We start from the raw sequence: 15,975 nt of genomic DNA, 5'->3' as shown, positions 1-15,975 counted from the left end.
AGAAAGCCGCTGATGCATGTTCCCTCCGTTGGAATACATTTAGGGATTTGGCTTAGCAGACAGAGCGCCTCCTCAACAGAAATTCATCAGGGAGTTACAACAATGCAGTGGAGTACCAGCCAGTAGATGATAGAAAAAGTATTGGATTGGGATCAAGAAAAAACAGTAATCCAGTCCTTCAGGTCGAATACCTGACCAGGTACAGTACTCGGCATCCATGTGCGAAGACATAGAGGGAAATGTTGCTCCTAGTCAACACAGACACGTCCAGACCGGATGAAAAATGTAACTTAACCGTGATCATTTTGGATAGGATGACCTGAGTAAAAAAATCCATGAACTTTGACAACAGACTTTCAGTGAGTGGTTTATAAGTAAGAGCTGGTCTCTACAGAATAGTGTGAAAGAGGAAATTAGAAATCATGGATATTGTGCATAGTTCGCAGTTACTGTTGTTCCTTATGTTCTCTGTCTTGTGTCTTGATCCCCCAGGTGATATGGTGGTCCACTTTTACACTGTGATCGCTGGGTTTTAGCTTCAATCTTTATCTTTTTAGCCTGTTTTCCCTCTGGAATCAGTCCGACATCCTGTTTATATCCTTGAAACTCATATTGTAGAACCTTCTCGCATAAATTGCTTCTTTCTTAAAAAATAAATTAAATCGATCATACGTATTAAGGGAGAGCAGTGACAGTGTGGGCTCCACAGTCGCTCTAACAGCTTGATGGAAGAGCAGTGGGGGGCGGGGCTTAGTGAAGGGTATGTTGGCACTTGGCACACACAAGTCTGATCAAATGAAAGCGATTTATATGTTATATGTTTTTGTCTCAATGCTTCCTTGGTGTGTGCGCTGCTCAAAACTATTTGGATGCTCAAAAGTACGTGAGTCAAAGTACATAGGCTATCTTGAAAAACAGATGGATGAAGATTGCATTTGCTTGTACATTTAAACTTCACCAAAAAGAAAATCTGTGATCCTGTTTTAATGTCCATTTGTGTCTGTTGATGTAATTTCAATAATTCTAGGTTAAAAAAACAAAACAAACGAATCATAAAAGCATACCTTTATAAAAGATATGCATCGAAGGGTCATATGTCAGCATGACAAACTTATTCAAAGTTTGTCTTGTGAGGATTTGAGGTTTTATACGATCATTTAATTCAACCACACTTAGAAAGGCATTTAGTGAAACCCCCCGAAGAAAAAATATATCAAAGTACCTCGACTCTCTTTAGTGTGAGCAACAGTCCCAAAGGGCAATTGATTTGCATTACGATCAAAGAACAGCGGTAATGGTATGCAACAAAAACAGAACCTGGGCAACAGCTTTTTACTTAATACCTTCATAGAATACAAACTGCAGTGGATATTTGGCATGAACTGTAAATGTAAGGATGGAAATAAAATTTAAGCGGGAGTTTTAATAGGGTGTTTTTTGTGCTGATTACTCTGTTTTCACTAAATAGTTGTGTGGTCATGTGCCAACAGGCCAATGTGGGAGAGAGAGATACAAAGAGAGGGGAAGATGGAGAGTTAGATGAATGCTGTGCTACTCATTAAAGCATTAGAAGGAGTAACAGCTGGACACGCACAACCATCTGCAGCATGTTTCCTGTCTAAACAAGACTGTTTAACCTGATCTCTCACACACACACACACACACACAATATCGGCACAAAAACTCGTAAAAATGAAACACACGCACACACCAATCTGCTTGCTTCTCTTTCTTTCCATCACACAGACCGATCTACGAGTACCTCTCAGTCAATATCACACACACACACACGCCGACACTCAAACACGGACACGCTGAACCTTCTCGCCCCCACAAGTCCTTCATTTTCCAGCTGTGCAGGCAAGCAGCAGTTGGCAGTTTGTCCCACCGACAAGGATCACTGACCCGGGGGAAAGAGCTCTCTGTCTCTCCCCTGACTGCCTGGATGACTGGAGCGCAGGCGGCGAGATAAACACTTGAAAAGGGAAAGGGGAGGGAGAGGGGTGACAGGGAGTAAGGGAGATACAGAGGGAGGGAGGAGGGAATGGAACACAGATGGGTGTCATGGAGGCACACAGAGCGGGAAAATGAGAGCGCCTGATGAGGAGAGGAAGATGAAGAGGAAGCATCAGGCAGGCAGGCGGCTTAAAGGGTGGAGAGCGGGGTGTTGTGGAGAGTGTGTGTGTGTGTATGTAGGTGTGTGTGTGTGTGTTGGGAGGGGGGGGGGGCACAGCATGATGGATCACGATGTTAGCGGATAAGACGGGTGTTAAAGGGGGCAGGCTTGGCTTGTCGGGAGCAGCTTTTGTCAGAAGGCAACACACACGTACAAACACACACACACACACACACACACAGCACCAAAGCAAGAGAAGGAACTTGAGATTTGAAGGGCTAATGAATGTTTGTAGGCGAATCAGAGAAAGCAGGGTGGGTGGAAGAGAAACAGATAAAAAGAGAGGGAAAGACAGCAACACTTGCATCGTCCTCTCTGATGTATAAGCAGCACTGGGAAAAGCAATTTATGTGAAAGGATTCCAAGATTTCAACCTGCCGTTCATGCACTTGTGCTCTGTTGCTCAAGAAAGTGCTCTAGTTGCAGCTTTACCAGTGGTGGCTGGTGGCATTTCTTTTTTGGTAGGTCCAATCAATTTCAGAAAACATCCCAGTGTGATTCAATGCAAAAAAAGTAACCAACACGCATTTCTACTTTGTGGTTAAAAATGTAACATTTATTTCAAAACACTGACATAATAAGGACATCTTGCGCAGATATTCTATTTTACAAATATTACTGGGTATATTCCATATCTCTAAAACACAAATATTGACAATTTCTATAATTTATAAATATATTTAATATTATTAGTATTATTACATTTTCTTTTTTCTTTTTAAATCTTTCTTTGTTTTGTGGCTCAAGGTGTGCGCCCTGGCCCTCTCTTGGCCAGCCACCACTGAATTTTACTCTGTTTTGTCATTCTCTCTCTCCGTCTCACACACACATGAACACACACATATCATTGACCTGACAACGGTGACAGCTATTTTCAATTCAGGCTTTCATTACTTTTTTCCCAGAGAGCAGATGCATTGCAGCGGGTGCACCTCTGACACGTTTGACTTAACCTTGACTTGCCCACCACAATAGGAAGCTCATGTTGAAGAAGATTAAGACATGAGTTGTGCTCAATGCAGTACCATCACTAGCCAATGTATATCACATTTAAAGATTGTTTTACATCCCTTGAGTTCATCTTAGCACAGAGAATGGATGTCAACCTCCTGGGTTGGTTAGAAATAGACTATTCTCAGTCTGAAGTGATTTGACAACATCTTTGAATATATTATACTTAAATTGCACAAGGTGACATATTTGTGATAGTAGTGCATCTGCTTAAGTCGTTCGTTGAGCTGGTTTTAGGAAATGCGCCTCAGGGGGGAACTGGGGACACAACCTCAAAGAGCCAAGGCCTGTAATAATGACTGATGAGGCACTGATCCTCCACTCCGCCAGCTAAAGGCCAGCGGACCTCTGGCATATATTCTATGTACATTCTACCTCTACACCAGGAGGGAAAACAAGTCATGTACTGAAAACAAGTCTACCAATTTCACACATATGATTCTCTGTCTGAACACTCAGGTGAGAACATGAAGTCCATCTGATGTCTTTTTGCAGAATAGTCACACAAAAGCTATTTGCATTTTTGTCTGGCAGACAGATGTGGTAATAATAGTTTCCCAGAAATTAGTCAAAGTATAAAGAGAATCATGTGAGTTGCACAAGATGGCAGAAGCCCTTAAACACCTGCTTAAAGGCGTTGGCGGGCCATGTTCACTTCCTGTCAGTGGAGGTCACTCACGTACACTGCCAGAGGTAATACACTGCGACACATTTGAAACATGCTAACATTCGTTGAAATCGGGCCAAGAAATAGCTCTCTAATGTGTGCCCGCGTTGGGTGCAAATAGTTTTGTTTGCCACGGACACCTGGATGTAATTAGCATATGCCTGGAAAGTATTTGGTGGAAAGTTAGATCTTGACAAACTGGTTCTGTAAAGTGTAATTATGCTTGTGAAAAATAGCATCTAGAAGGACAAAAGCAGGAATAATGGTTGAAATAAATCTTTTGTCTGAGCAGCCAGAAAGCTCACCTGCTCCACTTGAATGCATCTTTCTTCTTGTATTAAAGAGACACAGTGACCACCACCTCCTGCTCCAGTATATCCATTCTTTAATGGCCAGATGCCATTTCTGTCATGAAATCTACACTTCTTCACTGGAGTATACATTTAAATGGTCAATTCTCTCTGAGAGTGACAATCAAGTCCATCTGTGTCTTGTTGATGACCTTGATCCAACCTGACTAAATCCATCTTTTTTGTTATTCTCTTTTCAAAACTGGCTTGTTACAAACCCCTGCGGTTTTGAATTATGCAAATTGTGTCTTTGGCTCAGCCATGTTTTGGGTTGCTTTTCTCAGCCCAGCTAATCCCATCCAATTAAAGGAGGATAGAGTTTGATGTCATTTGTGAGTGCTCCTTTACTCACTCAGGTCCGCGCGTCAACCCAGGACAGCAGTTCATAAATTGTGAGCTCAATCAGAGTGCTTAGCGCCTGATGCCCAAATGACTTCCTCGGAGGATAAACGCAAGCCACACCACAGAGGTGCTGAACTCATAACCATAAATGTGCTCAACAAGCAAATAGAAGACAACGCAAAAGGAGCAATTCAGCGGGCTAATTCCACACAGGCAAATGTGTCCATGCTCACAAATTAAAAGGTCTCCTGCAGTGACCTCCTCTGTTTATGTGAGACGCATCCAGTTGCTGTCCAGTCCCACAGCAGCAGTTGATGGAGTTGCTGCAGCCACTGAACAATCAGGAAAATCACATCAATAATTAATGTGATGTCAGAACAAATCCAACAGCTTTGATTGTGCCTTCTGACGAGTTGTCGATGATAAGATTGATCCCACTCGTATCTGCCCTGATTGCAGATACGTTTTTTTTCTTCATTTAATTATAGTTAAGTAAAAAATAATCACGGAAAAGGCTAGTCTCAAAGATGTTGTTAATCTTACGGTTGTGGAACGGTGTCAGTGTTTGAGAAAGCAATATGTTTGGACTGCTGCTATTTAATGGAAGAGTCTAACCTGTAAAACAAGATGGAAAAATAAAACTGACAACTGAAGGATTTTACCAATAAAAGCTGATTTGTTCATCTATTTTTCCTGTTTATGTTTTCCTTTGAACACGTGTGTGTCATTGCCTTACTATTGGTCCGCTTCCTTTGCACAAACGTATTCTTTCAGAGCTGTCGAGGAAAATGTCTCTGAAGTTATTTTCTTCATATGCCTCCTCTTTCAGTTGTATTGTAATTTGAGTAGGGACTTTCAACCTCTCACTGAGAGCATATTGTGTGGTACATGGTGTTTGTTGTGCCTTGTGAAGTGGAAAATAGCCCACCGTCACTACTCTGGGAACTTTTACAGCCGGAGACACTAAAGATGCCATGTCGCTCTCCCTCCGTTCAGCCGCAATTTGAAGCCATGGGGTTGTTTATTGTCCTCGTTGTACAGTAGGCGCCATAACAGAACATGATTGTGTGTGTGTGTATATGTGTGTGTACGCGTTTATGAAGAGAGGACCAGTGGATAGATTAAAAACACTGATCCAACTGTGAGAATGGAGGGAAGGAAGAACAGGCATTGAATAAAGTGCAGAACAGAACCATCCGGAGAGAAGAGGAACATGAAAGGTAGTACAGAAGGTATGTGTTAGTGGAGCTCTCCACTGGTGCCTCCTGCTGTGCACCGCTGCAGGAGGTTACAGGGAGGCGACTGATGTTTCCACACAACTCTCCCTGACTGAAGTTCTTCAAGGCAGTTATACAATTCTCATAATCAATTTTCAGGGTGCAGTCGAAGACTAATGCCATGTGGTGGGCTTTAAACAGAGATTAGATGCACAGCACGATAGCAAGCCAACTCTGTGCTTGCAAATGTAGATGGGTCTTTAACAGAGTGCCATTTTATGGGCCAACTCCTTCAAAGCACAATATGATCGGTGTGGCCTTCAGAGGACTTAAAGTCCAGGAGGACTAGCGTGCACCTCTTCAGGAAATGCCCATTCACCATAGCTCCATGCTGGGTGTCTATTAAAAACCACAACCAATGATGCATTTGAGCGGTTTTCGTCAACTTGTAGCAACGGAGGCAGAGCAAATATACGCTGGCGGTTGTCCCCCATATTGGAGGTGCCTTGAAGCGGTGCAGCCTTGTCAGCCCATCATGATACTTGTGTTCTTGAAGCGGCCCCTGATATGAGAAAAAGGCAAGTGTGTCTGAGCTTCTAAGGCATCATGTTTGCATGCATGCTTAATATATTATGAGTCCTTCTGAGTTTATGTAATAGAGTGTGCACTTTCAGTGTCTGTGTTACGATATAAGGGCACTTGTCTGTGGCTCCAAGCTTGCCTCGGGCCTTCCTGTGGTGTTTAAATCTGTGTATAATCTGTTATTTAGCGTTCTATTCCTGTGGCTCTAAGAAGCCGACTGCCTTTCCACCTGCCCGTCTCTCTGTGTGTCGTTCAACATCAAGACACAACATCTTCTCCCATTACTCTTCTCTCTTTGGGCGGTTTCTGTATGCATTCTCATCTTTGTGAAATAGCCCGGTTGTGTAGATAAAAACAAACTCCTCAAGTTCTACATCAGCGGGCTCTCATCCAGCGGAATCTCAGGCGGTGTTTCAGACGACACTGATCTTGCGATATTAAGAAATACCCTGAGCGGTGCCATTGATACACTCAAGTTAACGGGATAATTATCTAACTCGGTACTGTTAAAATGGAAACATTAATGGACCCATTTTGACAAAGCTGTGAAAAATGCATGTTGGTGATCTTGTTTTGAAAAGGAAATAGCACTCTTAGGCTATGTGAGTCTTTTTTAAATTTATTTTTATTTTTATAAGAACATGCATCTTACTAATTATACGGGAAAATATGAATTTAGTCCTGTATATACAAATTATACTGATGCCTGTAATAAAGTTATTGATGATGATAGATCTTGTTGCTGAAGCAGCTGCTATGTGTCACTTCCACTTGCATGAATATGTTTTCATTTATAAACATAATCACACTTGAGAATCAGTTGAGGATGGCTTGCCAAGTACATTTTCAGAGGTGTTTTCGGGAAGATATTGTGCTACATTGGAGAAATGTTTACACTTGTCAAAACAAAAGCCTCATATAGACTATTTTAATAATCATCAATTAATCATCCAGACAGGTTTTTGACTTTTCTTTCTTTTTTTGGACTGTCAGAATTGATTGTGAGCATGAAAGCAGAGGATTCTCTGAATACCATCAGATCTATTGAAAGTAATTCTGCAGGAATGATGTAAATTGGGTTGAGCTGCACCTGAGTGTTTAAGACTTTGATTGAAGAATGCCTGTTTCTCTTCCGAGGAGGTTAGCGGCACACTTTGCTGTAAGAGGGGTGGTGATGAATTACCAAAGACAGAATTGAGATACCGCTTTCTCTTGTTCCCTCTCCCTTGGTGGTTAGCTGTGGTTGCTGGTGGGGTTTGGTTTCTGTAGAGTTTTGGGGAAGAGGAGGCTGGCAGAGCAGACAGTCATGCCCACGTTGTTACCCCCAAGGCCTCATGCTTCATCTCAATAAACCCCTGTCTGGCTCCAGCTCCAGAACAGTCGGATATATCATTTAGGATTTATGCAGGTGTGTTTTCCTGTGCCTGCATGCGGATGTCTGTGTTCACTTAGAAAAACTACAAAGATTGCAAGGATTTCAGCCAAAGGGAGAGGTTCCAGACGGTCAGATAGATGGACTGCAGAGGAAGAGAGGACACTGATGAGTAAGGTAGAAAGCTCATTGCACCATCTTTTGACTGTGTATTGTACTTTGCTCTTCAAAATGTTTATGTTTTGGTCCTTGGAATTGCCAAATTGTTTTAATTGACTACTGTACTGCACTTTGTGACACTTTGTCTGTGCTAAGTGCAATATAAATACATTGTACTTACTTACTTACTTAAGACATATAACCGAACAGGGAGGTAAAGAAAGAAGGGAAGGAGAAACCGGAGCAAGTCTATAAGCATATAGTTGCCATGGTGTTTTCCATTGTGGTACCTGAGCTGCAGTGTATGTGGCTCAGGTAGCCTACGGTGTCTCTCTAGTCCTCTGCTCCTTGGCTCATAACAGGGCATACAAACACAGAGAAAGGAAAGATGCAGGTGGTGTGTATCAAAGTCAAGAAGGATCCTTCAATGACTGAATTTCAGAGAAAGATGCCACGGTATTAAATCTGACTGAAAGACTGGTCCTTTCACTGCATCCTCTCGAATTTGACCAAGGACAGTCCTCCGTTCAGAGGATTTTCAAGGATGATTCTAAAACACCCACATTGGTCCGACCCATCTTACCAAGGAAGAAAAAGTTCAAGAGGGAAACTTTAGACTTCTACTCTTTTTCGGCTGAACCACAGCAACACGAAAGTCTATTATTGACTTTCTCGCCGACACCATTAATCGGCAAGTGTTGCTCTTTGCTCTTTCAAAAATGAATAGGCGCGACAGTTTTTCCACTGGTTTCAATCATCGGGTCCACTTCCTTGATACATATGCAATTGTTGATGCGGGGCAATGCTCTTGAGCCAAATAGGGTGGTGGAAATACATGTGCTATTCTTTTTGCTCATTGGGTTAAGCTATTCCGATGTCCTAAGCTCAGGCGTTTAGTAAATTACATCACTATTGGTGTCATGTGTGGGCGCCCTGGAGGGGCAAAGGGTTTTGACCGCGACCGCGGTGTCAGTTAGTTTAGCTTCTACCAAATCGTGCTCTAATTGTTGGTACCAAGAGACCAGGTTTTTGTTGTACCACGGCAGAAATACAATGGACTCCAATACATCACAACCTGTCTGTGGAGTACCTGATGCAACTCAAATCAAAGTTAATGCAAGGTAATGGAGGCTTGACAAGAGCGCGTCAACCAGGTCCAGAGTGAAAAACACCTCTGTAGCCAGCAGTATGAGGCTGGGCTCATGTGTTGTTGTTTTTTACTCAAACATGTTTATTGCCCACTTTGTTAGTTGCTCGGCACTCCATATACCCAACATGTATGTGCACTAGCACTGAAATAGTGAGTTGTTCATGAAATGTCTCATTTAAGAACAAATATTACTGGGACCACAACAGAAAATTGCAAATGCACATTTAATATTCAAAATTCACAAAATAGATTCTGCCACTATAATATAATAATAATAATCATTTATTTTATATAGCGCTTCTCTAGACACTCGAAGTCGCTTTCCAGTCCAGAGTCCAGTAGTCATACACACACACACAGTCATCCCGGTGGTGGTAAGCTACATCAGTAGCCACAGCTGCCCTGGGGCAGACTGACGGAAGCGTGGCTGCCATTCAGCGCCTACGGCCCCTCCGACCACCACCAACATTCATTCACATCCATACGAACCGGGGTGAGGCTGCGGGGCATGTCTTTACTGACAATCTGTGTAATAGTTCGGCAACAATTTAGAGCATTGATTATATCCTTGTTGAGTCAAATACTATGTTTTAGCCTATTGTGTTGTACCTCTATTTCCTGAATTCTTTCTATCTGCTCAACACTGTGAATTCATGATGCTGTGGATGTCACAAAAGAGAAGTTGTCATTGGGTGGAAATATAATGAGAATTCATTGGAAGAACAACAACAAGGTGCATCAGTTGTGTGTAGGCTTGCCTTGTTAGTTAGGAATCTGCCACATTCAGCTCTTCACTGTAATTTAATATAATTATTTCTCTTTTCTTATATCACCTCTCAGTCCAATTACTCGATGCTCATTTTTTTCTCACTTTCTATCTTGTGTTGCTGATAGGTTTTTTCCTCTCTATATCATGTAAAATATTCACGGTCAAGGAGGTGAGAAATGAATCACAGACAACGTAGTATCTTTGAAAGCTTTGGCCAAAGGGGAAGCTCAGACGCACGTGCTACGAGCACGACGACCTCCAAGACATTCCGCCGAGCCACCCTTTGGTCCAGCCTTTTATTGAAAGCTTAATCACACACACACACAACAACAAAGGAGAAGTGGAACTGAGGACAAGTTGACATATTCCTTCCGTCTGGTTTATTATCACTTCCTTATCAGACTCCCCAAACACATAACACAACCTTCGGGTGGGAACGCGGAGTTCGGGAAGCTCCTCTGATTGTTGAGTTTAAGATACGGTAAGCAATAACATAACATACATTTATATCTCTGTCAGTTCCCTCCTGTTTATGCTATTGCTTATTATTTAAACATGGTCAATAAGGGCACTCATTTGATTTGTCTAATTTCTAAGCAGCATGTGATTTACGTATTTGGGTTAAGCAGTCCAAGCAGAATCATGATTATTCTTTTTTTCTTACACATAATTTGTTAGTAACACCACACCAATCTCTTTGGGAATTAAACTTTTTAGTCAGCAGCTTCACATCAATAATTGTCCGTTCCTTGTGAGGAGTTTTACACAATTATGTCATACAAGCTTAAACCAAAAGTTTACGTTATTTTTCTTAAACGGGAGCATTGACAGGTCTTCCCATGTCATCATACATATGAATGTACGCGGTCGTTTCAATGGGCTCCATCCGTGAGGTGAGCCCAGACACCGATGTTAGGGTATTGATTGCTCTGATTGTTATCACACGAATAGACGGGATCACACAACTCAGGACACAGATGACGGTCAACAATCCCGCACCTAACATCGTCCCCGTTTTTATAAGGACTTGCCTCCATGAGCCGTTAAACAGCCAATCATACCAGCTTTCATATGGCCTGGCTTTGTGGTCGGCCGCCATTGCTCGCTGCAACTGATATAGGCGGCCGAGTGCGTCGGTCATGTTCTGGGAGTGGACATCATCCGTAATATACGTACAGCAGGATGTGTTCAGAAGGACACATGTTCCTCCTGTGGCTGCGGTAAGTAAATCAAGGGCCATTCGATTCTGCATCACCATGGTACGGATGGCGTCTATCTCTCTGTTTTGGGCCTCTTCGATTATCAGGGAGCTGTTGATGAACAGTCCGAGCCGATAATCTACTGTCTCAATACGCAACGCACTCCTCGACGTTCCCACCCACGGGAACAGGGCGAGGAGCACCCCCCGGCCCGCCGTCCAGTGTTTGTACTCTTGGGGTACGTCGGACCCCCACACTGAATCGTGGGCTACGAAGAATGGTGCTTCTCGTTTTTTACGTGTTCGGACTTCTTCCTCAGTAATAAATACTGTGTGATCTGTTACAAAAATCGGGGCGCATGTTCCTTTCCATCCGAACGGGAGAGTGATATAGGCATTGTTTCCGCATAGCCACCACCCTCCCTGTATCATAAATGTACCATTGGATGGAGCATGTACATTCAATGGTGCTCCCTTCCCGTCGATTTTTATTTGATCGCAGTTGGTAGTAGTTCCCATGTCTGTCTTACCAAGTTTTTGACGGTAACATAGTGGGTGGTTTTTCTTGTCTTCCATCACCACTGACTGAGGAATTGCGTATCCCTTCACCGTGTAATACCAAACGACCCAGAAGGTTTTGGCGCAATATCCCTTATCAACTCCTGGCGTCGGTGTACCATGGGGTCCCTCTAGCATTAAACTGTCTTCATGATGTCCACTCCTAGCCATGCTCGCGAAACACCCTGCTTGTGCCTCACTCATTCTGCGGGCGTACAAGGTGACCTGATTGGAAGCAAAGGGTAGTTTGGAACACACGTAACAATTAGTTTTGTTGTAGCTTTTTGCTAAAACATGTACATATTTGTACCACTTATTCTTCATCCTTGGGTATTTCTCTTCTTCGTTCTTTCCATCCCATGGACTGTGTTGCATGTGTGTCCATTCTTTCTCTTGTGACAGCAGCGGGTTGGTACCAGCTGCGTCCCTTCTTCCTCGGGACCTCTGGAAACCCTCTTTTGCGGCGTCCTGTAACAGAAAACACAACCAGAACGCGCCTATCGCCATGGCCATGGCCGCCAAGACTCCGATAATGCAGGGTCCACCCATTTCTCTGCACTTAACTCTGAGTCTGGATGGTCTTCTTTCCGCTCCTTCTCCCTTGCTCCTCTCGTTTGAGTTCCTCGGGACCTCTCGCTCCATCACCCGAGCCGACACCTAAGAGCAGGGGTCGTTGGTTTCTTCACTGACGTTGAGATGGCTGTCTTTTAAGCGGACAGCCCCCTTTGAAGTCAGTCTTCCCCTCTGCTCGTGGTCGTCTCGGGATCAGGGCACTGGTCCGGGATTTCTGTAGGGAACAGTTTGCAATGGGAGAGATGTATCCAGGTGGTCCTCTCGGCTATCTTTACAGCGGTTGCAGTCGTCAGAAGGACTTGGAATGGTCCCTCCCAGCGAGCGCCGCTCCACGTCTTTTTCTTGATGACGCGGATGAAGACCCAGTCGCTGACCTGTACAGACATAATGGGGGAGACAGGTGAATCTGGCAAGACATTTGCTTCCCTGACTCCTCTCCCCATCATGGTCTTCTTCATGTACTCCACTAGTGTTTCTTTCTCACCCACTTGCTCTAAATCTGGGTGAGTTAGTGGTAGGCGGTAGGGGCGTCCATGAATGATTAGGTTTCCTTGAGGGTTGTGCTTGATGCATGGCACACATGCTTTACAAAAAAATTTTAAGTAGTTTTGTTCTATCATAGATACTATCCCTCCTGTTGAGACATGGCATTGCCCATGACTCAAAATAGCAACGGCCTTGAATAGACTTCTTGGTAGGATCTCAATGTCTATTGGACTTGACGGTGTTGTTCGTACTGCGTGTACCTGTGGTGTTTTAGCCGCGCGTTTTGCTTCTTCATCAGCGTTAGCATTGCCTTTTGTTATTTCATCTTTCTGTTTGTTAGTCTCCTCGTAGTCAGTCTCGTCCTCTACGAGGGTGCTGGGGCTGCTCTGTGGCTGTCATTGGGGACGTTTCCACCCCCACTTAGGGTGGGGGCAGTCACGTGACCAATGTCCAACCCCTCCGCAGGCCCAACATTCTTCCTCATTTCGCCCTCTACTCCTCCCTCGAGTCTGTCCACGGCCTCTTCCTCGGTACCTTCCTCGGTACCCTCCCCTTGTGGTTTCCCTCCCCTGGTATGCAGTCAGTCCAAAATCCCCCCCCTCTCGAACGTAGACCTCTGGTCCTTTGTTCATTTTCAGTTTAATGAGGTTTTCTGCGTGACGTGCATTTGACATAATCGTGTCCATGTTAGCTGTTTCCCAAGTGACGCAGTGTTTTCTAATCCAGTCCTCTATAGGTTTCTGGATACCACGGAGGATGCCGTGTTTCAATGATTGTTGGTAGGGTGTTCCTCCCCCATCCTCGTAGGGGATCCCACTGCTTGCCCTGTGTTCCTCTTCCCAACGGAATTGGAACTCGGAGACTGACTCTCCGGGTCCCTGTTTACATGCAGCTAATCTGCTGTGGGATGCTGATTGTTGGAACAGTGGGCGAGCTCTTGTCATAACGGCCTCTACCTGGTCTCTGTAACGCCCACCCATTGGACCGTTCAATGGGTGGACAAAGGGTGCTCCTTCGTCCGCTATTCCTGTATAATCCCCCCTGCATTTCACCCATCGTAGCACGAACATTTTCTGCATAACTTTCTCCATCTCCTTGCCGTTCAATTTGTAGGATTCGGCCAGCATGAACAAATCTAATACGAACTGATCAAAGTTTTTCTGTGGTGGAGTAACTCCTTCACATGCATTGGTACATTCGGCCTCCATCCATGGCCGGAACACATACGCGGGTGTGTCCGCATCATGTGGATTAGAGACTTGTAACATTGGAAATGCGTTTGCGTTCTTCGGTATGTCGGTGGGACGGTTACGTAGGCGTGTGGCAATCGGTGGGGGTTTTGTGTCCTGGAGCTCTGTTAATTTTGGATATAACGGTGTGGTGACGCGGTCGTATGCTGGAGGTGATACGTCCTCCTCGTCATCCGGCTCGCTCTGTGGCTCCTCTCCGGAGCTGGACGCTGTTGCTACGGGGTGCTGGTGAACTGCTTTTACGTTGGTCTCGTCCAAATCGGTTTTTGTGTACAGGGCTTGTGAACTATTTTTCCCTCGCGTGATTTCTACGGGCCTTAATTTTTCTTTTACTTGGGCTTGTGCCCTCTCTTTTGCTGCTCGGAACCACTGTTCTGCTTGTTTTAGTTCGTGGTGTTTTGATTCGCTGAGTCTAGGTATTTTGTTTTCTATGGCGATGGTTTTTAGAGTCTTACAGATTGTTTCTATCTCAAAAACATTTAGTTCGCCGGAAAAGCCGTATTTTGTTTTCCATTTTCTCAGATATTTTACACTATCTGAGTCCTGTTTGAACATAAACAATGCGTCGCCTGAAAATTCGCCTTCAGGCTTTCCGTGAGAATTACCCATTGTTTATGGTGTGATCGTATAGTATTAGTACATTTCCTCGTTTCTTTACCCAAACTTGCCAATCTGTGGTTGTCTAATTGAACAGGTCGGGCGACGCTGATTCAATAGAGTCACAGCATTCATTCACAAACAAATATAAACAGACAAAGCTAAACAAACACATATCACCTCCCACGAATATGTATTAGTTCACAACACTTATTTTTACGACGCGTAGTCAACCTTTATTTCTCGCAAAAAGGGCAAAACCTTATTTTTACCGACGCGTAGTCAACCTTTATTTCTCGCAAAAAGGGCAAAACCTTATTTTTACGGCGCGTAATCAACCTTTATTTTTCGCAAAAAGGGCAAAACCATACATACTTTGTCTGGGTCAGTCTCCCTCGGTCTTCCGATCCGCCGGATCCCGTCAATCCACGATTGGATCTCCTCTCTGCAGAAATTATTATCCACTGCTAAGCGGTCTCTTAATCCGATGATCAGTCGGGGCCTTGCACAGGTGTCAGTGGCTCCGCAGGAAAAAGAAAAATCCAGCCGATGGGTATGTTGGGATCCGGGTCACGGCACCAAGTTATGATAGGTTTTTCCTCTCTATATCATGTAAAATATTCACGGTCAAGGAGGTGAGAAATGAATCACAGACAACGTAGTATCTTTGAAAGCTTTGGCCAAAGGGGAAGCTCAGACGCACGTGCTACGAGCACGACGACCTCCAAGACATTCCGCCGAGCACCCCTTTGGTCCAGCCTTTTATTGAAAGCTTAATCACACACACACACAACAACAAAGGAGAAGTGGAACTGAGGACAAGTTGACATATTCCTTCCGTCTGGTTTATTATCACTTCCTTATCAGACTCCCCAAACACATAACACAACCTTCGGGTGGGAACGCGGAGTTCGGGAAGCTCCTCTGATTGTTGAGTTTAAGATACGGTAAGCAATAACATAACATACATTTATATCTCTGTCAGTTGCCCTCTGTTTACTTTGTACTTCTATCACCTTTGTTTACCACTTTTCTGCCTCTCATAAAACACTAATTTGGCTGTTGTGTGTAAATGAATAGTTCTATAATGCTGTGTGTATTCTGTATACCCACCATGGACTCTGTAGACTTTCATTCTCTTAGGTTGTAATGTCCCCATGCACGATACACTCTCACCCCAGTTAGCTTGCATGGTTTAATACCAATACCAAAATTAATTACTATTGGAAAATAGTTACTGAATTACTAAAATCACTGCTTCCTTCAATGTTTTCTACGTCTTCAGGAATATAATACATATCTTGAAAGGATACCTTTATTAAAGAAATACTTTTAGATGTTCTTACAATATTTGTTATTGATATTTCACACAGCCGGCAGAGTATTTATCTAGTGATGGTGCTTTAATTTGTTTCTTTAAAAAGCTCCAGTCTATTCTCCCATGCCAATAGTGAATAGCTGTTTTAATGGAAATGCAGCTGTAAGGCTAGATGTATTGATGATGAGTTAAGCTTTACG

General features: G+C 43.7%; 1 protein-coding gene and 1 long non-coding RNA gene across 2 annotated transcripts in view; one reads left to right on the top strand and one right to left on the bottom strand.

Annotated features, from left to right (window-relative positions):
* Positions 1–15,975, top strand: part of cntnap2a (contactin associated protein 2a) — a 217,510-nt gene that overhangs the window by 127,778 nt on the left and 73,757 nt on the right. The window lies entirely within an intron of this gene.
* Positions 9,992–15,445, bottom strand: LOC130206231 (uncharacterized). Its single transcript, XR_008834062.1, has 2 exons — positions 15,252–15,445; positions 9,992–10,219 (listed from the first exon to the last, which is right to left on the bottom strand). It is a non-coding gene; the product is annotated as an uncharacterized LOC130206231 (long non-coding RNA).

Source organism: Pseudoliparis swirei, chromosome 16, assembly GCF_029220125.1.
Source record: "Pseudoliparis swirei isolate HS2019 ecotype Mariana Trench chromosome 16, NWPU_hadal_v1, whole genome shotgun sequence".
NCBI classification, from domain to species: domain Eukaryota; kingdom Metazoa; phylum Chordata; class Actinopteri; order Perciformes; family Liparidae; genus Pseudoliparis; species Pseudoliparis swirei.
This window is presented reverse-complemented; position numbering and strand designations above follow the sequence as displayed.